Source organism: Falco punctatus, assembly GCF_963210335.1.
Source record: "Falco punctatus genome assembly, chromosome: 7".
Lineage (NCBI taxonomy): Eukaryota > Metazoa > Chordata > Aves > Falconiformes > Falconidae > Falco > Falco punctatus.
The window spans coordinates 33,693,276-33,718,322 of record NC_137587.1 but is presented as its reverse complement, the minus strand read 5'-3'; the positions used below and the strand labels follow the sequence as shown (position 1 = coordinate 33,718,322).

General features: G+C 37.9%; 2 long non-coding RNA genes across 10 annotated transcripts in view; one reads left to right on the top strand and one right to left on the bottom strand.

Annotated features, from left to right (window-relative positions):
- The window catches only part of LOC308067968, a 110,338-nt gene that overhangs the window by 37,602 nt on the left and 47,689 nt on the right, over positions 1 to 25,047 (top strand). For 2 of the 9 annotated variants that reach the window (XR_013929796.1, XR_013929797.1), the window contains exons 3-4: positions 7,696 to 7,748; positions 7,869 to 7,954. This is a non-coding gene — a long non-coding RNA (uncharacterized lncRNA). Of the gene's footprint in view, positions 1 to 7,695; positions 7,749 to 7,868; positions 7,955 to 10,842; positions 12,314 to 18,735; positions 18,868 to 21,288; positions 25,044 to 25,047 lie in introns of those variants that run through there. The other 7 variants (XR_013929799.1, XR_013929793.1, XR_013929798.1 and 4 more) reach the window with 7 other exon arrangements.
- Positions 13,942 to 25,047, bottom strand: part of LOC308067970 — a 44,665-nt gene continuing 33,559 nt past the window's right edge. Inside the window, exons 4-5 of the long non-coding RNA XR_013929807.1 lie at positions 19,465 to 19,522; positions 13,942 to 17,920 (exon numbers count right to left, since the gene is read on the bottom strand). This is a non-coding gene — a long non-coding RNA (uncharacterized lncRNA). The remainder of the gene's footprint in view (positions 17,921 to 19,464; positions 19,523 to 25,047) is intronic.

Below are 25,047 nucleotides of genomic sequence, written 5' to 3'. Positions count from 1 at the left end.
TAGTCACCGTCCCGCATTAGCTGGCTTGGTGCTGTGGCAAGGCGGTTGCTGCACACCCCAGCTTTCCTGCTCCATGGAGGTGCGTGCCTGGGTGGGACTGGCATGCTTTTCTTCCATCAGCAAGGATGCACTTGGCAGGTCCCACTGCTATCCAAGTGCTACAGTCCCAGAGGCTGATAGCATGCTCCAAGAAGTAAAATGCCACACTCAGGTGCTGTCTCTGAAAGTAGGGAATGACATGAAGGAACAGGCAGGAGCAATGTGCAGAGCATCAGGGCAAGCATGGGTGGGAGCTGGCCTGAGACCACTGAGGGAGCAGCTGGATTCAAGAGGGGAAAACACAACTACCAAAAGTAAGGGATGTTGAAAGGTGTGAGAAAATGTGGGTGGATAAATAAAGCTTATATAAAAGCTTTAAACCATTTGGCTGATGAAAAGGAGTAATTTCCTCAGCTGAAGAGAGAATACTTCTGTGTCTGCAACTGAAATGCCACGGTGTCAGCTGAAGCAAACAATGCTGAATGAGACCCTGATATGATGGTAAGAGTCTGAGGTTAAGATGCTCAGGATCAGTTTTCAGTAACTGGACACATATTCCAGTCCTTTAAAAAGTATTCTGTACACCTCACTGTTCCTACAAACATCAACAGGAGCTTTGTTGGGTTCCTAGATAGATATTTTTCCTTTTTTTCTCCAGAAAGTTAGACGACTTCTTCAGATGCTTAGATACATTTAATAACTGGATTGTTTAGTACTGGCAGTCTCCAACGCTGTTATTCCTCTGCTAAGTATATCATCAATCTGCTCTCCTGAGTTATTTCAAGAGACACATGTTGGGCTAAATCGGAACCCAAGTGACTGAGTTAAAGCTGCAGGATGCATCACTAAGTCCTAACTACAGATCACATTTCATTCTAATGTAATGTGATCTGCCAGAAAATTATAAGAACCCAGCAAGGAAATAAAAATAAAAAAGGAAAAACTACCTATATGTGATTTTTCATAACTTATGCTGTGTACAGAGTTTGCAAACAATTTTTGTGTAAGGAAAAAAAACCACGTTCACACACAACATCTCCTACTGGCTCTGGGTATGATCTTTGTTATAAACACATTTCACATATACTGAAGGAACAAAAAGTAAAGCATTGAGGGATTCTTCTCCTGGCTTACAAAAGAAATGTTTATTCTGCTTTAGAAATCCCCAAAATAATGAGACTCCTGTAGTAGAAAATGTAGATACAAGGGAGGGGTATTAAGTTTTGTTGTAAAATCTGGTATGTTTTCAAGCACTAGCCTTCTTTAATAATGCAAGGACAACAGCAGTGTACTTGGGATTTCTTCAATGAACGTTAAAACAAAGTTTACATTCAACATCTCTGAAAAGTTTTTTTCCTGAGATGGTTACATATTTGGGAGTTGTCATAAATACTTAGCAAGTAAGCAGAATCCATATTACAGGCTTCCATAAAGCTCTAAATAGTTGCCTCTACACCCTTTAATTCGTCATTAACTGAAACAATTCCACACGTAAACCAGTGCCAAATCCTGCCCTCACCCTTCCTGCCACAAGTCCACAGGAGTCAGCGGTGTCAATGTTGACTTAATGCAGGATAAGTCAGCCTGAACCACAGCAGCAGCTCATTAGATAATTCATACTTTAGTAGATTTTGTTCAATGGGCAATCAGTTTATTATTTTTATGGGTTCACTATAATCATTATTCTGCCTGCTGTCCTCTATAGCAAGGTTTCAGCTACATAGCTGGGCCCACTTGTGCAAACCTGCAGCACTCGTGCATACAAATGGCAGAGAGAGGGTTTGTAGAATTTAGCCCCTGGTTTATAAACTGCGTAAATTATTTTAGAAGTCATGTCAGGTATAGTTTATTCCAAGGTTTGCTTGCAAATTTTAATCAGAAAACACAGAAGGGGTATGCAGTTAAATTGAAATATTCTTTCACCTTGTACTCTGCCCAGGTTGACTTACTGTGGGCTGATATAACTGGCACAAGTTACAGCATGCATGATAGAGGAAGGCTGGACACAAACTAGAGAAAACACATAAAGAAACATTTATTTAAAAAAAGTAAATCAACCATAAAGATCCTCCCAGTAGACCTGGGAGATGGAAGCCTTTCTCATTTTCTCCATGGCAAAATTTAATCTAGCGGCTTGGCTTTTCAAGCGTCATATTCAAAGAGATGCAAATTTGTCAGAGCTGAGACCCCAGCTGACTTTTAGCACTTTGTGAATGTCAAAGGGGCTTAAAGGTTGAAGTGTCTTTACCTCCCTCCATCCTTAGTAATTCAAAACCAGACTGAAAATACAAAGCACCCACCTCTACCTGTTTGTTCAGGCCTCTTTATGTCATGCATACCTGCTGGCTATAAAAGTGTTTGTTTCAGGTGTTGTTATCTGTTTTAACTAAAAGCACATATAGAAATGAGCATGCAATTGAAAAATGTTCCACCGGAGAATCCGGTAACAGAAGAAAAACCTTCCCCTTCGGAGAGCTACCCTGTCCCCCAATGCACATATACACATTTTAGAGGTTCTTGCAACATAGCCTATTCCCAATTGACTGATTTCAGAACCGCTATTAACTGAGTAGTAATCTCACCCAGTGACATGGTTCACTTCATACAGTCTCAGGAGGTAATATGTCTAATAAAAATAAAAGTAATAAAAATAAAAGCAGCCCTAATGAATACTCCATACCATATAAGGTATATACTGTATTACATAGCAGGGGGCACCTGAAAGCAGTGGCAATGGCTTTTTTTTTTCACCTGCCTCCTTTATGATGTAGATATCAATCTACTAATGGAGTTCCCATTGATGAAGGATAAAGGAGTGGTGGGGTGGGGGGGTGGGGGTAAGAAAAAAATGGCATTGAACAGATTGAGACAGATTAATCTTGTTTGTCTAAAAATGACAAAAAAGAAAAGTATATGTAAGCAAAAGCGAGAGGATTTAAGCTCAATTCTATGGGTAAGATATTTATTAAATTAAATTACATTAATATATACATGATCAGTGTGAAGGGAAGCCCCCAACAGCCTCTACTGAATGACAGATTCAGTGAGTGAACTGGGGCTCTAAGGCTAGACCTAGAGTAACAGTTTCAGAGAAGTGTTTCTTCTCATTTAACGATTTATCAGTCCTCTTGATGATGAATTTTCTGGAAAAGGATAACTGTCTCTTTAAAAAAGTAGTTTGGGCAGTGCTTTTTGGTTTTAAAGTCTGGAGACAGTGGCATTAGATTGATTAGGTGTGTACATGCTGGCTGAGAAAGCTGTAGAAAGGGGAATGGAAGTGTTTGACAAGATGAAAGACTATTCAACATGTTAGACAGCTGGTTGAGTGAAAAGATCTATAACAGCACAGTAAAATATACCCAACAGTAAATGATACCTTCACTGCAAAAGCTACTACAAGTTGGGTCACACAATTTTAGCCTAGGATGACAAGTTCAACCAAACAAAGTTTTAAAACACACAATTAATGTGCATGTGCCTGGTAACATACAGATAGCACTTGAGAAATTGAGACAGACAGGGGTTTCCTTTTCCAAATTTAATAGTGAATATGCAAAGTTCCCGAGCCAGATTCTGATCTCCATTGCTTATTCAGAGCAACTGCACTGATCTCAGAGGAGCTGTTTCTAGTTTACATCAAGGTAAGAGAGATGAGGATCTGTGCCCTTCCTCAGTCCATTACCTTGCTGTAGAAAACTAATACTTTTGAGAAATAATGTGAGGGGAATCGTGAGCTTTCTTTCTGAGATCCTGCAGTGACTGACAAATGCAGTATATGGCTATGTGTAACTGTGCATCATGTTTTCTGATTTGCACATGAAGGCTTTGTAATCACCATGTGATTTTCATAATTAACAAAGCACAAAACACACCAGGATGATAGGGATAGTGTACCGTCATGAACGCTACAGATAGACAGCAGATAAACAAGAATGGATAAAGAACATTCAAAATTTTAAGGAAAAAAAAAACCAAACACCAGAATTTGGATGGTTTTCTGGTGATTGGCTAGTAGAGATTATGGTAGTAGACTATAAAGTAGTCTAAAACCAAAGGATGTTTTTTTCTGTAGACAATAATAGGACAATTGGACCTGGACACAGTTGGCTAATCTCATTTGATTATTCATGATGCAGTGATCACTCTGGTTAGCAGAGGTTGCACCAAAAAGCCTTTCAGTCAGATGTAAATATAGCATGTGAAACTGAAAACATTGTCAGAAGAACTCATATTACTTTATTTTTCCTACTGAGTTTAAGTATTAAGGTAACATTGAAGCAATATCTATTTCCCAGACTTTTAAAACCTACGGAAGAGAATATTAACATATACCCACATTTCCAGGTCCCTTTACGCTGCCAGGAAAGCGCAAAGAGGCTATGGTTCAAATGCTAATTAGGTCTGAGGTGATTAGGACTTTCAAAATAAAAAAAATAAATTTTCTTTTTTTAAAACTTGCATCCTTTTCTAGGCTTACTTATTGACTGATGATGTAGTGCTTCAAACTTTTTTAAATTTTATTTAGAAGAGTTTTAAAAATAATCTTTATTTTTTATGAAATCAGTCCTTTCATTCAATATCCTGTTTGAGCTGTTTTCATCACTATTTGTCAGGGACAACAAGGCGAGCATTTGTTAACTTGATTCTACTGAATATTTGACAAAAAAAATATTTTTAATAGTAATGTTAACACATATTTTCTTAATTATAAAGCCCAAAAGGTACTTAAAACTATATAAACCATTAGACTTTCAGAACATTAATAATCTATTAGTGCTCATGCAGTGCAATGGGCCAGTGGGGTTTGCTTCAGGATTGGTAATCAATGCATAAGGGTATCTGTTGCTAGCTCCACCAGGAAAATATAGAGTGACCTTGAAAATGCAGCCTCATGAGTTATCTGCCTCAGTTTGCCCACTTGTAAAAGCTGAAATGCTTTGAGGTCTTCAGATGAAAGATGCTATTACATGCGCAAAGTATTTACTTGATATTTTGCTGAGAAAAAGACGTTTGTGTTTCTAAGTGTAAATAACACATTAACATCCCCCCATAATATCAGAAGTGCTTCTTCATAAGCAGATATTTATAAATTAGATGGTGAACTGAGAAATTATTTAAGTAATCCAAACGATTAAATATAAGACATGATTTCTGTGGGAGTGCCCCAAACATACAAAACACTTCACCTGCTTGGCTGTATCCACAATGCTTTGTTTTCTTTTTCTGGGATAGGAGGATGGAGGTTACCCGTATCTCTCTATAGGAATGTTAATGATACTGGACAGAGTTTTTTTCTGGGGATTTAAAAGTAAAATTTCAGGGTCAACATTCTAATATACTTATTAATATAACCAACTCCTCCCCCCCCAATCATTATTCTCAGGAAAATCCTTTTGCATACACAGTTACTGCTTTAATTGCTTTGAAGCATTGCCTTAGCTGGAATTCTAAGATCTTTCAAGTCTCTTTTGACTCAGTTCAGCTATTATATGTTATAGATACTGTATAGCTGAAATGGAATGTACAATGCAAAACACAGGAACTTCAAAGGCGGGAGTTGTTGAGCAGAGAGAGAACACCCTATATTTTTCATGCAAACCATTTCAGGCTATAAGCATTCTAAAAAAAAAAGAAGTGCTGAACTTTACTCATTAATACAATAAGTAAGGTTAGGTTTATGTCATGCCCCAAGTACCAAGTGACTTATGAATCACAAACTACGTATGATTTGTTTCAAAGATAGCTTTACCTTCTGCATTGAAAGTGGAGCAAGTTGTCCATGCTAGACATCCAGACCTGAAAAAGCTAAATGAAGACAAGCAACTGTAGTTGTTTGGCTCTTGGAAGAAAGGATCAACACCAATGACTTTTCTTTTCAGGACAAATGGATTAACAACCACAGCAGCTTTAAGATCAGTTTCAGGTGCCAAATGTGGCAAACTACAAGCAGCATAACATTTTGGTTGGGCTACAGGGAGTCTGAACTCTGATCTCCCTTCTCCAAAGGAAGGCTGCATTTTGTATCAGAAAATGATAGCTGCTCTTCCATTACCCCTAAAGCATCCTCTGCCAGCAAGGTTGCCTCCCCTGCCTGTAGTCCAAGCTGAAAACAAGTAGCGGGCTCTTCTGGGCCTTTCTTCTCCTGCATTGGGATTTTCTCCCATTCATTTAGGAGGCTGAGCTAAGCAGTGGACAACTCTGTTCCTCAAAATGTAGCATTGGTGCCTAATGGCTGAAATACATAATCTTGACTGAGTACCCTGCTCTGTTTGTGTTCAAGACAAGGAATGTAGCTATGCTCTACGCAGTGATAGACTCCTGCACAGCCTTTGCTGGGGATAGCAGCAGGAAGACTTTACTCTGGGCTGGGGGGATTCAAGGTGTAGCTGAACCATGAGTTTGTTTCCATGTGACTCTACACTTCTGTGTGGTGAAGGACAAGGTCTGTGGATCCAGGCTGAGCCAGCTAGACAGTTTTGTTTGAAAAAGTGCTGCACTCAGGTATGTATGGGCTTTCCTAACCTAGTGCTAGTTATCCAAGCCAATGTGCAGAGTGCTAAGGAGCGCTACTGGCAGTGTTTGAATAGTAGAAAAAAAAATCAGCAGTAACAGAAGAGTAGTTAAAAGAAGACTTCAAATTTAACTAGTTTATATATAGAAAGTATATAGCTATTACATACATAGTTTACAGAGAAAGGCACAAGGGTTTTTAGCATTTATTGGCTGTTCACATTAAAATGAACATTTGTGCGTTTCTTTAATAAATAGTACAGTTAATTATATTTTATTAGATTCTATTTTATGGAATGAAGTATCAGACTGACTTCAACTTTGACTTTGTTAACCTTATTGTACGCCTCAATTAAAGTCTACCAATTTATCACTTCACGGGGGTAAAATCATCCATCACAAAGTTTCTTGGTTACAGATCACTAATTAATTGGTAACTGAGATAGAGTTTAATCATTGTTAAATACACAGAATTTCTCACATCGTTGTTGCAGAACTGCATAGCAATTAAGCAACAAGAACCTGCCTATTTTACTTGGTTTATTATACTAATGCCCTGGGATGTTTGCATGAAATACATAAATTCTCTTGTATCGTAGTTAATTAAATCCAAGACCGTGGTCTGTAAAAGTCACCTGTCTGACATCTGGAGAATGAGTGGGAGTCAATGCCAAAGACCAAACCAAAGCAGCAACTGCTTAAACTAACAAAGTAATTTACATCCTTCAAACAGCAGAAACAGATAGAATGCAATATTTTTTAGTTCCTTTAAGTTTTATTATGACTTTATGATACCATTCTTGCTGGCAGAGAAGAGGTTGGTGTCAGGGGACTGGTGCTGCTTCCAAGTGTAACTGCCTCAACCAAGTCAGACAAGAATGACAAAAAAGACCTTTTTTGTCATTCTTTGCGCAAATGAAAGAAACTTGTCATTCCAACTTCACAAAACAGCACTAGAGATGAAATGCTCAACTCCACTGGGACAGCCATTTTTTTGCTGTTATTACAGAAGAAAATTATAACCATAAAAATGTCCAATTTAGAAAAAAGGTGCCACTTTAGTGTCATTTGCATAAAAGCTGTTACATACAAATTGTTATAAAGACAAATGTGTACTACTCTTGTTGAAAATTGCTTATATCTTAGGTGCTTTGCCTGAAACGACATAAAGGCCTCTTCAAACTGAAATTCATTCTCAGGTAAATAAAGCTGAAAAAGAATTTTCACCTATTTGTATGTACGTGAGCAGTTTTTCATATTGTCTTAAACAGATTTTGACATGCATTTTTCCCAAACTTCTGAATTCCTTCCCTTCTTAGCCTGCTGGTGGCCTCCATTATAGTAACTTGACTTCACAGATGAGGGCAGATGAAAAGCTTGTCCTGAGTGCAAGCCAATAAATCAGGTAAGATAACTTTCTGTAAATGAAGTGCAGCTGTTACTTTCTTCAGTTAGCAAGTGCTTGCATATACTCCTCTGCAATGAGATGATCGCTGTCTGGGCCTGAGATGGGTTACTGATGTCTCTGTCATTATCACTGTCACCTACCAACTCATAGAAATTTATTCATCCCTTCTCAGAAAGTGAACCAGATGTTGCTGTCCCTACTGATAGTAGGCTAATTTGCAATGATCAAATCTGATTAATACTATTTTTTACTTCTTACAATCAATATCTGAGACAGTTGTTTGTATTTGGTGTTAAACACTGATACAAAGTAGATTAACAAGAAATCCAGATTAAGTTTTGCAATAAAGTGAATCATCAGGCATATATTACTATAATTGAGAATGTTACGCTAATATGAATGAGAATGCTGGTAGAGGATTTTCAAGTGGTCTGGTAATTTTTCTATGTAGTTATAGAATCATTAAATTAGTGTAACTTGCTTGTAAACAGGAGAAACAACTAACAGTAGAATGCCAAGTTAAGGTGTCTGACTCATCAAACCCTCTACGTGCTATCATGCCAATACAACACTGTATTCACAAACAATCCATAGTGTCTGAGATGAAGAATCAAAGAAAAATTTATTATGGTACAGAATCCATAAGCTTTTTTACCCCTGACAATGAGACCTAAGCGTGCTCGTGATCCACTGAGACACTGTACACTGCAGCACTACTAACAGTTTATGTTATATGGAATCATACACAGCAAAATTAAAAGTTGTTCTCTAGAACTTTAGACAGTACAGAGCCAACAGCAACATTTTCTGTGCTTTTGCAACAGATTAATTACTTTCTCAAGCAAAATAAATTAATAAAATAAAGAGAAAAAGCTTGTTGCTATGAAATCTGATGTTTAATTGTTTAAATATACTGCAAGCACTAAATTGAAAAAGATCTGTTTTGCCATGTCAGAGCATCCATAATTTCAGATGTACATGTAGATGTACTTCAAACATCTGAACACTAACTGTTAATGTGAAATTTTATAATTTAAAAGCAGTGAAGCACAGAAGTTGTAACTAATTTTCCTCCTCTTTTGTTCTTAGCATGAAAAAGTACTAATACCTTGCTTAGCCTTTCTCAGACCCAGATCCTGATGCCTTCTGGATCAAGGGTTCTTGCAAGCTGTGTGGCCACTTACAGGTCATGTGAGCTGGAGTGTCAGCTTAGCTGGCATCTCCCCCCACTATCTGTGCCTCCTTCTACACTATAATGGAAAGGTATTTGCTTCCTATGCAATGAAGTTATAAGTTTTTCAAAGAAAAACTAGGTAAACACAAATAAACAAAAAGTATTTAGCTCTCATTTATATTCTCATTAATTTGTTAGAAAGAAGCAATATTTTTAACAAATGGTGTCCTCCCAAAACAATCATTTTATGGTGAATATTTATTTTTGTTACTCTCTGAGACAACCAAGTTACATGTGCTTGTAACTGCCTTGAAATGGCAAATTCCTTAAACAGGAGCAACCACCACTTCCTCTGAGTTCAGAAGGACACAATCTAGTCAGCAAAGAGTTGATGTTAATCCATTTTCACTACCTACACACAGTAAAATTTTGCTATGCACAAAAAAAAGAATAAATGGAACATTTTTGCACTAGTCTGTTAACAAGAATTACACCCCTAATTGTGATTCTTAGCCTTGCCTCAGGTATCTGTCCAAAATGGAGGTTTTCTACCTGATGTTATCCAAAAATCTAATCCTGAAAACTCTTCCATAAGTGAGAATGGCTCGTTGACACAATTAGCCCCATTAAAATCTATTAAAATCAACATGAAAGTCACGCAATTTGCATGAGCAAAGTTGTTACAAGAATAAGATTTCTATGGTGGTTATTTACTGCCAGACTGGTAAAGGAAAAAAAAAAAAAAAAAAACCAAAAAAAAAAACCCAAACAACCAAACCCCAGAGAATTATTTATTCTTCTTTCAAATTTTAAAAATGGCAGATAACTGCAAACAACCAATTCTGTCCATTAAAAGCTCTGCTGGAGAAACGACCAGTGGATAACCAGCCACACAAGCTTTCTGATGCTCCTGTGTTCAAGAGTGCACCGTAACAGCTGCCTTGATGACTGTTCTTTGCCCTTCCAAGGTGCAAAGAGAAAGCAGAAATATTCTCCAGTTTCTTATTAATAACGCTAATGCAGTAAATTTCAAGCTAAAGATATGATGTAAATTTAAGTCCCTTGCCTCACACAAAGACCTTCTAGATGTCAAAACTGACCACGAGGCATGGTGTCAAGATGAGAAACCATATGAAGGAAAGAATTTCCCCTTAAAAACTTCTCAAATAACTTTTTTTTTTTTTTTTTTTACGTTGCTCTGTAGTTGGTGTTGATGTGGAGCACCTCTTAGAGGTTTATAATTCAGACTATCTCACTTTTTTTTCTTTTTTTTTTCTGCACTGAGTAAAGGAAAAGGAGGGAAAGATTTATCTTTGTGCCCTACTGTTTTGTCCTGGGTCTTTGTCCTTGGCCTGGATTCATAACAAGCTCTGTGAGCAACATAAGCTGAATTGCTGGAAAAGATCTATTTTCAGCCACTTTTTTTTTTTTTTTTCCTGTTTTCTCCTCCTCCAAATTTCTGGCATACTCCTAAATATTTACTGCAAATGATCTATCAGTAGGGAACCCATGGTTGGCTTTGTCTCAGCCTTCTTTCTCCTTTTTATGTATCTTTTTTGCACTATTTCTGCAATCTTTATGTCACTGCAGTAGCAAATATACAACAGTATTATGTGCACAAGTCCTCATGTATGTTTATTGCTCAGTTGATGGAATTCAGATACAGTTCACTTACACTGAAATATTTTCTGTTTTTCCAAACAAAATACAGGAAGAGGGAGAAAAGGAAGACAATAAGATGTTGACATTAATGAAACCTTCTTGCAAATCTAGAGTGACAATGAACTGAAAGAGAGAACATATTAATGTAACTGAAAATTTGAGCTGAAAGCTGGATGAAAACATTTGAATCCGAACAATAAAAGTTTGCTACTAATACAATTATGAGGCTTATTGCAATAGCTCTTTGGTCTGAAATCACTTCATTTTCTGTTAAAATGAAACCAGAAAAATTTACTGCCCTTTGATGTGGCTTTTTCACAGTCGTGGATATGAGAAATATCAGGCAACTTTTCTCAATTCTGATAAAAATATTTAAATTAGAAATAAATATATTTTTGCCAAGACCCTTAATGAATCTATCAAATATTAGGTAGCAATAATTTTATCTCATTAGTAGAATTCACCTTTTTCACAATATCTGGAGGAGACCAGGGAAGCAATGACATTTGGTGTTCTTGGTTGTTCGAGAATACCTAACAATCTTGTATTTCTGTTACTTTGTCTCCCTTACTCTGTTCCAAATAACCTACTTGTTTGCTTCTTTTATTTGTTGTGTCTCCTGCTATGTTTTCTGAGAAAGGAAAATGGAAAATAATATAAACTGTAGCAACCTAAACAGAAAACCAAAAGAATGCAGGAGATACGAAATTTTGAAGAATAACTTGCTAAAGGCATAAAAATAATAGTACCTTTTTTTTTTTTCTTCTTTTTTCCCCCAAATACATCAGTAGTAGGAAACCTGCCAGGGAGTCAATCAGGCCTACAGGTGTAAGAAGAACACTCAAGGAAGATAAGGCCATGTCAGAAAAGCTAAATGAATTCTTTGCATCAGTGTTCACTGCAGAGATGCTTAGGGAGGTTTCCACACTGGAACTATTCTTTATGGGGGGACAAATCTAAGGAACTGTCTTAAATTGATGTGTCAGTAGAGGAGGTTTAAGAACAAATCGATAAAATGAATAGTGACAAATCATCAGGACCAGATGGTATTCATGCAAGAGCTCTAAAGGAACTCAAATATGAAATTGCCAAACTACTCACTGTGGTGTGTAACCTAGTGCTTAAATTGGCCTCAGTACCAAAGGAATGGAGGTGGGAAATATGATACAAATTTTTTAAGGCATTTTGTAGTGTGGAGGGGGATCCAGGAAGCTGCAGAGCAGTAAGTCTAATTTATCTACTGGGCAGATTGGTTGGAAATATTGCAAAAAAACCTCCAGAATTAGCAACCTTACAGAGAAATTAATTAACAGAGATGCTATAAGCAGTGAATAAAACAAAGGCATTTTCAGCCAAATATCCACTGTGTTTCTCTTACATGCCTATCGTAGGGCAGATCTAGCTTAGATTAGGTATCTGGTAATCAGAGGGTTGAGTTTAGATAAGAAGAATATGATGCTGAGTAGTTAGGTAGTGAAATGGCAAGTAAAATCAAATGCAAGTCTATATAAAGAAAAAAACTCCGAAGTACAAATAACTGATGACAGGTCCTAAACTAGCTATTATAATTAAAAAAAAATAAATAAAAAAAAGACAAAATAAGAACCAAACTAATTTGGATGGCCAATCTGAAGTGAAATATTAAGTATCAGTTTTAAAACCAACCAAAGGAAGTATCTCTTTTGATGTAACTGCAGAACTCCTTGCCAGAATATGTTTTGGATGATACAACTATAAAGAGTTTCAGAGAACAGTTGGAAACAATGAAAGAGAAGTCTCTCAAGGGACATCACTCATCCCATTCAGCTCAGAATCCCCTTGAACAAGACGTTACCAAAACCTGGAGATTGTATTTGGCAAAAATCTACTTTGCTTTCTTCTAATTGTTTTTTTTGTTTGTTTGTTTGTTTTTCTTTAAACATCTATTGCAGGTTATTTTTGAAAGACAGTAGACTGATGAACCTATGATTTTTTTCCACTCATATTAGATTTTATGTAATTTGGTATGATATGACCAAGTAAAACTTTCAAGTAAAATGCACATTGTACAAGGATTCCCTATATCAAATATTTGCTCCATTAGACCAGTGTTGTGCTAAACAGTTCTTTTAAAGAATGAGCTTTTCCTTAAGTCAGAGAATTTCGTAGCAATCTTGCTTAATGACACTGGAATAGCCAGTGAGGCTCTTACCAGTTCTCAAATAGGTTCAAGCCAAAGCCAGAAGACTTGCTGCTCACCCCCTTCACAGTGTGCTTTCACCAATCTTTTAGCTGCGTTCATCACCTACAACTTCATCTCTGTCTGCTTTGAAATAATGAAAAGGAAGGAGCCTTTCTCAGGGCTACCAATAATTCATCATCCCAGACAGAAACTGTGAAGTACCTAACCATGGATTGCATTTTCTTCTTATAGATAATTCTTTAATGATTAGCAGTTTCTCTAATGTGTGACAGTAAATACCTTTGAAAGAAAGCTATCTTCCTTTTAGGATCATTTAGCCCTGAGTCTCCCACAGGTCCAGTTAGCCATGTCTTTCTAGGTAGCTTGCTGATATCTCTAGCTACCCAGGAAGTTAGATGGCTTGCCACACATCCATCTGTCCTCTCAAAACCTGTAACTACTCACTCCATTTGGCAGCATGGATGAATATTTTGTTCAATTACATTAAAGGTTTGATTTTAATTGCTTAATATTTCCATTAATAATGTCTCCTTAAGTCATCTGTTCAGATTTTGCAATGTTAAGATGTCTTTGAAACTTAGAACAAATTAAAATTAAAAAAAGGGCTAGTTATCTCTCACCTGGCTTATGATGAAATGTTTCTGTATGTTAATGTTTTGGTTATTAAAATGTATAAGGAAAGGAAAAAAGCATGGAACAGACAGCATCAGGGATTGCCTTGAGAGTATCTCTCTGTGGAGGAACAGCACTTTGGATCTCTCTGACAGGAGTGACAGATATTCATGGCTGAGATGGCCCAGGTCACTGTAAGCCTAGAAGAGAACAAAGGCAACGTGCTGCACCTGTAAAGAAAGTACAGGGCAATGAAATATGTACCCAAAGCAAAGCTGAGAAGATGGCAATTAGCCACCACGAAGCTGATCATACTAGCACACAGGCAGAGGGGAGCGGGTGTTGAAGACTTCCCTGAGTTTCCTCAGGGAAATGAAGAACTTAACCAAAACTAGTTCCACAAAACTGAGATGGAGCAAAGCAGAAACAACCTGTGGTCCTTTCCTCTGAAAAGGGGAAACTGGAAAATGAGGAGTGCAAGCAGCTGTCTCCAGCTCATGCAGGAGCTGGAAACTGAATGCTGCGTTCCTGTTTTCCAGGACTGCTGACCACATCCACAAAGTGGGGAGTTTGCTTATGTTTATATCATTCAAATGAAGATTTTTTAAAAAATATTATGCCATTAAATTTCATCCCCACACATTGCTAAAAACATAAATGGAAAAATATGATGGATGCTCGAAGTGTGAAAAACCACATATGTCAAGGTGCCAGGTTTCTGGGAACTCTTGTTGGAGCTCTTGGCAAATAAGGTCTGGACAAAACCATTTTACAATGTAAGCTGTTGCTCTCTTTGTAGGTTTTGGTAGCATATCTCTAAGGCCAGCCCTTTTTTGGTTTTAAGTCTCCAGATTTTTAGAAAGATGGAGACGTCTCTGGGGAAATGAAGGGGAAAAAAGGACCTGAAACTCAGAAAAGTTTGAGGTGGATTCTGAGAAACAAGAAAAATGGAGAGGAAAAGATGGAATAGGAAGGAGAGGGGACAAATAGGATAAGAACAGGCAAAACAGTACCTGTGAGTAGTGAGAAGTTTATATATATGTATATATATATATGCATACATATATGTGCACTCATGTGTGTGTATATACATTAAACACATGTATCAAAACCACATATATCATTACTCAAACCCCAGACTGAAGGCTTTTTCTTGGAGATAGACATCAATGCTACTGACAGATTTGACACTATCCAAAGGGAATTCCTGCTTTGGAGGCTCAAAGTCCAAGGCTAGTCCAAGGCGCCTCTCACAAGATGCAGTGGGAGCCAGAGGATTAGCCCCTTGGTGTGCCCACAGCAGTGACTCTTTAAAGTTTTATGATTTGGAAATGAAACTGGCTAAAGAAAATTCACCCCAATAAAGTGAATGTAAAATGCCCAAATGTAAAAAACAAACAAACAAACCAGGGCGGTGAGGAAGAGAGTGTCCTGGAGGGTTTTTTGACAAATATTCATACCTTGTGCTCAGAATAACTGTGAGCCGACAGCCTAGAATATCGCTGAGCTACTTCTTTAAACACAATGCCCTTTCCCCTTTTTTCATTTAGTTATCTCCTTCTCTGCTCTGTGGCTCAATCTGCATATGTTATTGGCCTCGATTCCCAGGGCTGCCACCTTAATCTGTAGTAGCTAATAGTACAACCTCACACATGGCCTGGGACCAGGCTCAGGTTAACAAGAAATCCAAAAGCAAATGGCTGGGGGAGGTTGCTATAAAATAACCACTTGAAAATTCAGGCTGTGATTTTTTTTCACATTTGCATGGAGGAAGCAAAGCTTTTAGTCTCAGAGGTTCAGTCAAATGCATTAAAAAGATGAACATTTTAGTTAATGTTCTAAGAAGATTTCTAAAAGCAGTTTTGATTGTGTACTATTAACATTAATTAATTTTTATACTGAGACCAGCCATTATATTAGTAGAATGCATATTTTAATCAATTTCTACTTGCTGTTTTATGCAAGTTAAAGGTAGCTTTGTGGTTTGTGCCTAGTTTATACAGTGCATTTAACTCAATGTGCCTTAGGTAATGCTCATCTGAGGTTCAATGTATACTCTAATCAGAGCATGATACAAGAATTATGAATGAAACCCTGACAAGTAATGGGGTTGTTTTCATTTTGGACCATAGTGGAATATACCTTCTCTAAACAGGTGCTTGAATGCATTATTAAATAACACAATACTCAACTGCACTATCATCAAAAGCAGGCATAAACAGTTAGGATTAAATCTCTTTTCAATAGCAGCTTACCTGCATCTGAAGCAGCTGTTTGATATACATTTGCAATCATCCTGTCATGGGTAAATTTTAAAGGATCATGTCAAGCCATTTTTTTAAACAATTTTCAGGTTGTCATTTAGAAATATTTTATCCTTTGTTAAGAGCAATTAAAAGACAGTAAAAATTAATTAATTTCACAGTTATTATTTTTTTTTCCTCATTCTTATTTGACAAACAGTGAGACTTTCTGCTCAGGACTGCTAAACAGAGTTAGAAATCCGTAGTGTACTGATGTTTATTTCTTTAGTCATAAGCAGGACTGATGATTCGCGTAACAAGACACTTGGATCGGGAAGTGCTCAGTGGAGCACCCACCGCACACTGTCCAGTCCCAGCAATCCCTCTTCTCCCTTGTCCCCTGGAACTTCCCTCCCAACCACCCAAGAGAAAACTCACGTGGGGTCTCAGCAGCAGAGAAAGAGGAGACCAACGGGAGCTCAGATTTTGTTAGAACAGAAGAGAAAACCCAGTCCCATAAAATGTCCTGCTTTCAGCAATTACCTCCTCAGGCCTTTCTGATCCTAAACACAGCGGCTTTTCTAAAGTATTGGTTCAGGAGATATGAAGTCTTAAAAGGGAAAAAGACAGTAGACGTTGAAAAGACATAAAAGGAGATGATGTAATGGATGTTAAGCGATATTTGGAGGGTATTGATACAGGGAAACATCTGAAAACCAGTTTTTCAAAACAGATCCACTTTCACTGTATCTCTATTGTACCCTATCGTGACAGCCCTCCGCTTGTTCCCACAGTGCCCAGGGCCTGCCATGTTGTACCACCAGTTAAGGGTTTGGTTCGTCCCCATTAAGCATAGCCATACCAGAAGATATTATTAAGCACTGCCATATCAGAGGATACCAGTCCTCACTTAATTCCTCTCAATAGGCTTGCCCCTTGTGTGCCTTGGAAACTCGTTCCTCACACCCAAATGGGATGGTCCCATGGTCCTGTCCCTCCCACGGTGTCAGTCTCTGCACACTACACCTTGAGTTTTCTCTCCTTTTGTAGCCATTGCAGGACATTTTGTTCTTTAGCACTTCTTGGAGGTTCAAATGGAGGTTCAGTTCACTGTGTCAGGAGCTGTATAAAGACACTGTAAGAAACATTCTATGCCTCTAGCTGGTCTCAGGATAAACGGACTGGACAAACAAATGTTGGAGGGGAAAATGGAGGCACAACTTCACAAATTGACAGCAGTATCTCATGCTGGTCTCCTGCCTTTCAGATCAGAAGTGCTTAGCTAGACTAAGCCAAGTGCCTGCCCACAACTAACCATCCCATCTTCCCCACCCCCACAAATGTCATAGTGCAAAGACTTCTCTTCCAAAAGTACAGATGTCAATGAATGTGGCACAAAGAAAGGCTGCAAGGCTGTTCTATGGATGGACTGAAAAAGAGTTTCAGATAAAATGAGTGTATAAGCAATATTGGTACAGTTCCCTGTTAGGTCATCTTCTAACTCACCTAGCAAACATGAACCAGGCTTATATTGGCATATTGTCTCTAGCAGCACTGTCCTGGCAGGAGCAGAGTCCAGTGCTGCTGCCCTCCAAATCAGCACATCCATGATTCAGGCTTCAAACTAATCTGTTCTAAAGATCCTGATAAGAAGAAGTGATTATTTCAGTTTCCATCATAGCATAAAACAACGTCATCTGTCCCTGTCTTTCTGTTGTTCAGTAGATCTCAAAACCTAAGTATTGTTAGTTAAAGTTTTTCCTATGTTGGTAACTCATATTACTGATTACAGATAAAATAACCATATGTGTGCTGCAGGTATTTGGTATAAACAAGCACCAGTGGATTGCACATTGGCAAGCCTATGGTGATGTTAGGTATTTAGAAAACACGAGAAGAGGGAAAAAGCAGTGTAAGTGATGCCAGAAAAAGTGAAAAACCCAGGAAAAATTCAATGACTATATGAGCAACCTACCCATTACCATTCAGACCGTTCAGGCTCGAAGGATATTGCATGCCTGTCCTTGCTAGCATCTGCCAAAACTGCTTTGATGTCCATTCACTCCTGGGCTCCTAGCTGAGAGGAAGACCTGGCTTGTGAAAGCAGGGCCCAGTCACTGCTGCACACAGGCTTACACAAATGACTTTCTAGTCTTTTCTAGATGCAATTGCAATCAATCACTTAGAGATGAAGACTTCACTAGTTCATTACAAGTTCCCTGAGCCATCCAGCCTCCCCAAACGCTTCATAAAACTTCTGGTTTTCTAATATTTGAATTAAGTATTTCAATTACCTAATACTTAGCAATGTTGCTTATGTTTCTCTTGATTTTTCTTTTTCTACATGGACTTGGTTGGAAAAACTTCTGTATCAAATGTGTATCTTAATAAAAGATAAGATGTTTTAAATGCAGTAGAATTTAAAAGTTTCAAAGTTATCATTTTTCTCTCTGTTTCAAAGATGCAAATACCAGAAAGAGAGCAGTTAGACTTTAAAAGAAAAATTTATGAGTATTTCCCTCTTGGTACTCCTTCCAGTGCTTCCTAATTAAGGACAAGCCAATACAGTATCATGTACCAATCTGGTATTTATTAACAAAGCTAGTCATGATTTTTAACTGATTATTGCTCAGAGGATCCTCCCCTCATTAATATAAATGAATTAGGAGGAATAGTGCCAAATGTTTCAAATGGGAATTAACATGAGACTGCAAGGTATAATTAGTTGAAAACGCTAAATACATCAAAGTATTAATTTGTGTGTGCATATATAGATATGCCTATATAGGTACTGCATTTTTATATTATCTAAAAGTATTATGTATATGTATACACAGTGCACATATCAGCTTAAGTGCAACTCACAGATGGATGCATCCTTGTTTTATTATATTATACTCTACAGCTAAGAAAAATGAGGTTTCAAGCTGAAAGAGGATTACAAAATTTGGGGAACAAAAGTAGAGAGATCCACACAGGATAACTTTGATAATATGTCATTTAAAGCAAGAAGCCTCTGAATCAAACACCATTGCAGGTACAACAGTACAATCCTATCATCTTGTTTTCCGTTAGTCTAGTAATCGTGTAATTTACTTTCTGCTCCCCCTGCCATTTCTGTGCTTGCGTGTGTGTTTGTGTGTGCCTGTGTCTGTGTGTGCTTGTGTCCATGCGGACTTGCTGGTGTGCCAGTGCAAACACAACGAGGCTGAATCACCACAGCCCAGACAATAATTTTACCCTCCATTTCAGATATTTAGATGTATATGTAAGCATATGTGTGCTGCAGGTATTTGGCATAAACAAGCACCAGTGGATTGCACATTGGCAAGCCTATGGCGATGTTAGGTATTTAGAAAACACGAGGAGGGGGAAAAAGCAGTGCAAGTGATGCCAGAAAAAGTGAAAAACCCAGGAAAAATTCAATGACTATATGAGCAACCTACTCATTACCATTCAGACCATTCAGGCTCGAAGGATTTTGCATGCCTGTGATTTTCCAGTGATTATGTCATTTTCCAGTGATTATGACACCTTCTGCAGCTATTTAGGGGAGTCTCAAGTTATTTGGGAGGCAGAACAGCGGGGTCAGAATATCAAAGAACATAGAGGCAAATAACAGAATTATGCCCACCTTTACTTCTCAGCTGTACTCTGCACTCAGCTGGGGAAACAGCCTCTTTTCCCATCACCTAAAACCAAATCACAAGTTAGTCGGTGAGGTTTAATAGTTACAATCCAAGCAAGCTGAAAGATGAACAACTGCCAGTCTTGGGGCTGTTGGGGCTGTGAATTCTACACAAAGGTGTAAGACCAGGCTAATACAGCAGGTGGCCAAATGCTGCTGCAAAGAAAAGCTCTGTTCAGCTTCCTGGGTTAATTTTCACGTTTCAGAAGTCACATTTACTATGAACCAGAGAAGGCAGGGGCAGATACAGACACAATTTAAAGGGGGAGAGGAGGATGGATGGCCCAGCCCCATGGCTGCAACCTCATGTCACATTGCAGGAATATTTGCTATACTAGCTCTTCTATTCTCAGACCACTCTAGCTTTGGACTAAGGTCTTTAAAATGTATTCAAAGAGTGAAAAAAAGGACTAAACCTTATCACCACTATTCACATGGGCTCTCAGCCACAACTATACACAGGGATCAGTGTCTTGTGTAAAAGAGCTGCTAAATTGGATTAGACCAAAGGTCCATGTGTCTTTTCTTTGACCACTGATAGTATCAGATGTTTAGAGAAGAAATGTAATAGGATAGTCATTCCCTAAGTATACCCTCCCTGCTTCCATGATTTGGCAACTTACAAATTCCTTTTAGGTAGTTACACGAGGCCTCTAATAATCCCAAAAGGAAGACACAATAACTCTGTGTTTGACCTACATGACTTTGTCAAATCATTTTTTTTTAAGCCAATCCTCCTGTTGGTCCTCACAATATTCTCTAATACCCAGTCACAATTTTGTGGGAAAGTACAAGCAGCTCTCCTCTTTTTGCTTTGTAAATTGTTCCCCAGTCCTTTAACTGATTGCCTCCTAGTTCCTCTTCTTTGAACGTATCTTCCATCTCCACCTTCTCCAAGCCATTCATGACATAGTAGACTTTCTCTCCTTGGTCATCTTTTTTGCCCAGTTAAAGTTATCCCAATGTACACTCAAGTTTGCAGGATATGGAAAATGTTACATGAAAATAATAATAATAATAAAAAATATCTTTTCATGTCATGCCCACATTCATTCTACATCATTACTAACATTTATCTGCTATCTTAAAATAAGCCTTGGAATATATTTGTAAACTGAAATGTTAAGAGATTACAAGCAATTTAAGGTAGAGACTGTATTTTCATGTGTGCAGTAACAGGTACGATGGTGGGGGCTTTAAATACAACTGTGAAAAAGATAATAAATGAAAACAAATGTACGGAATAGTAGCACACACATAAAAACATGTAACAGTCTGAGCTGTTCTGCTATAAAAGAAATGTAGGGATCATAGCGTTTGCTTTCACCAGTGAAGAAAGCCCATTATGGGCTTACTTATGTAACACACTTGCGGTCATAACTGCTTCACTGGTATTTTAACCTTCAGGATTTCTAGTCCTCTAAATATCTAATTAGTACTGCTTTTTAAATGGTTTTATAAAAGCATCTTGGCATGTATGCACAGAATGGCCTAGTGCCAAAGTACCATAACATGCAGGAACAGTAATGACTCTGTCTCTGCACTGACTGTCTGTGATAGAATATGATCAGAAAGAAATCAAATGCAAAGCTGACAGGACAGCTCACATTTCTGCTAAATCTCATAAACCCTACTCAGAGTAAGACTTCCATATCTTTGACTGCCCTTTGGTTTTTTTTAGACATAGAGCATATAATTTGTTCCTTTTTTGCCTTTTCTCTCTTCCTGTCGTCCTTGATGTACACATATATATTGGTCAAATCCCATCAGGCCTGTGAGACAACCGCAGGGGAAGAAGACCACAGCACAAAGGAGCTTGTCAAAGGGACACTGTATAGATTGGTCAGAAGAGATTATCTAGAGCAGAACATCTGAGAAGTTTGATTTTCTTCTGCAGCCACAGCCTAATGCACTGCATGGAATGTTCAGCAGATGCAGTACCCACTCCACTCGGACAGTAGCAGGAGTTAAAGCACTGCTCTATATCCAAACAGAGAACCTTTTATGTTCATCAATACCTACTGCAAAGAGCCCTTTATCTAAGCCTCTGAACAATTTTAAGACTTAAGTGAAAGCAGAAACCCCAATAAAGGGCTTAGGTTTGACCTAATGCTTCCTCCCACTTGTCCAAACTAGTCCCTATTCCATTCTCAAAATCAAAGTATGATGTTCTCCACTTCTACTTCCTGGCAGATAACATATAGATTTGAGTAAGTATGTCTCACACACCAGCAAGGCCTGGCTAACATAATGGTCCTTTGGTGCCACTAGCAGTCCACATAATTTACAGTCAACCTCGGATTGCTCTAACTCATGGCAAGGGACAAAAGCCAGCTAATGATCAGTCAGTGTGAGGTGGCATCTTTGCTCACACCTCCCTCCCAATTAGCACTCCTTGCTCCTTGCCTGCAGCAGAAAATCTGGGCCTTTATATTATTTTCCCACAACAGCAGCCTCCATCATTAATTAGTGTATGGAAGCTCTGGAGATCCATTGGGAACAGAGAAAAAAACATCCTCCTGTGACAGTGCTACTCATGCTAACAACTCCAATTCCCCTCAAGCTGTCAGTGACACATCCTTGAGCTTCTGGTGACCCTGCACAAGACCTTCCTTTGGACTCGCAGAAGGAAACAATGAGATATACAACTCATGAAGCTGATGGCTTCCTGACTTATGTTTGTATTATCTAATGGGGTTCAAGCTGAGTCTGAAGCTTTTACTGTTACGGGGCCATTGGTAATGTCTCTATCCTATGCGTAGTTTCTGTTGACTAAAAATGCATTTTAGCTTATAAAGGTGTATCTTTCTCAGTAGGGACCTGATTTGGGTATCCCGTCTCTGTTTTTCCACTTATTTTCCTAAAACTTGTGGGAATGCAATGTCTTTGGACCTTAAAATCACTATCATCTGGCTTATAATATGAAAACAAAAAGACAAAAGCCACCTTGGGAGGGAAAAAAAAATAAAACCAAAGTAAATTTGAGAAAGGTCTGTTCTTGTGCTTTGATTCCAGTAGAAATCTGGCAAAACTAGAGGTTTCTCAAGAAAGCTGGAAATTATTATTATTTTTAAAATATTTTGAAATAACTATGGATAGGATAAGAAATTTTAGATAGCTGATGAAATTTTATGTGGTTTCTTAGTCACTCATAATGTCACATTTATTTTCTGTATGACACTAGGTGCAAGAAGAGAGTACACATGTGGCATATTGCAGTATCAATCAAAAACACTATTAAAAATACATTAAGAAACAAAAAAAATAGTTTCCTCGCTAACAATTAGTTTTCCATATCTATGTAGCTTTTGTACAGCTGTAAATATTAGTCCAGCTTTACAAACACTTTTGCCCAGCAAAGAACAGCTCAAGAATATATGGTTTTCTTTCTCTGTAGTTTCATTACAGAAGGAAATAAAAGGTCCTGGTGAACTCAGCATCTGCCCAGTTCAGATCATGGCTGTACTACCAGACTGTGCACCTTGTACTGATTAGGCTCCCAAAGTCCTAGTTTGACATCCAGTTGGTTCAGTTTAAATCTGCAAATGGTCCGAGGTCAGGCCTTTGGCTGTTGTAAGGTGCCGATCAGCAATCTGAAGGGGATATCCCCAGGATATTAAATCTATTGACCTATTGACACAAAATCTCTGATGGCTGAAAAGAGCTGTCAGTCAGTAGCAGTGGAGTCTCTGCTAAGCAGGATATGAAGTAAAACAAGCATGTTTTGGGATTATTCCCTAACAGTATCCCCGCTCAGATTTTTATTGACCTTGAGCAGGAGTTAACTCCTGTGATAAGGGTCTGCCAGTAAAAGGCAGAGTCATCAGTCCAGATCACAAGGGAAAATTAAGCTCAAATATCAACTTTGTTCTTCAAAAGTTAAATAATGCTTCTGGCATCAACAAGTTCCAAGTAAAATTCTGTTTTTTTTCTATTCACATTCTTTCTCATCGTTGTCCTATTAATGAAGGGCACACACCTAATGGTCTGGTATTATCACATATAGAATATGTCACCTCCAGTCTCCCTCCGTCTGCCATCTAAGCACATATGCCATAGGGCAGAAGAACTCATACTATCTCCTCTCCCCCCCACCCCCCCCAAGTAAAGGATTGAAAAAGAAAGTTTTGCATTTTACGTAAACAGCCATATGGAGGGCTGCAGATGAGAGAAGGATGGAGAGGGGTTAAGGATCAGGTCAAAAGAAAATATAAAGAAGGCAAAATATTTCAGCTGCATTTTAAAATATAGAAAGTTAAGTCAGATCAAATTGATTCCAGAACAGTATGCATTCTATTCCAGCAATATCTATTGCCATATGGGACTTTTAAATACTGGGTTTGGAAAGGAAAGAAAAGAACACAAGGTAGCCTAGTTAAAAACGCACCAGAAGTATGAAGACAGCAGCCCAGTCTGTTACTTGATATTCAAACCTTCTCAAAACTTTACTGGAATATTTTTTCTTCTTTCTTCTTGGGGATTCTACGCTGCTATGATCAAACACTTGACAGCCATTTTCAAGTAATTTTGCATGATTTTCATACTGAAGAAGTATTAAACATAAGATTCCAAGAAACGAGACAGACTGCATTTTGCTATTTTCTCCAGCACAGATACCCTAACCACTGCCCCTAAGTATAGTACACCATACTTTTTCCATATTTTCTTTTCCTTATAGAAAATTGAAAGCTTTAATATGTTTTCATATTTGTTATACATTTGGATCAAATATCTCCTGAATATGTAGAAGGGAACAATGAACAACAATACTTTGCAGTGTATTTGGTGATGAATGTTTGGGTACATCTACCTATCCCTTGATGCATATAAGTTCTCTTCATGAACAGCTTAGAATAAATAGGGGGTTTAGCACTATGTCTGGAGTTTAAAAATACACAAAACAAGTAAATTATGTTAAAACGTAAAGTGCAACTGTGAAATAACAAAATACATTTCAAAAGGAGGAAGCGATATAGTCTAACTGCAAATGAGTCATCTTAATGGCATAACAAGAAGAAAAACATACATGAATTTGTCATTACAGTCAGCAACACAATTGTTCTGGTAAGAAAGGAAGGGGAGAGGAGGAGAGACTGAGTTTAGATGGCTAAGTGCTGCCCATTAACAGGGAAACAAGTACTCCGTAAAAGTTACCTTTTTATAAGATTTTGCAACTTTTCAGCTGATAAATGTAAATATTAATCAGTCTTCCAAACTACTACACTAAATTTCTATTTCACTTATATTCCAGAGCAAGACATTTATATAGAAACAATTGCACTCCGTTTATTAGTTTGAAACCATGCTGCAGTGATTAACATGTGAAGTCTGCCAAAGCATTTTCAGGATTGTTTTTGCACTTGTGTGTGTGTGTGTGTGTAGTTAAGATCACCAGAAAATGCTGTGAGTAACTGAACATCACGTAACACTGAAGTATCTTTATCATTCCTTAAAACCAGTGTAAAAATGTTTTTAAAGTATAAGCATGCCTCATATAAAACATAGAAAATGTATTTGTCTTTTCATTTC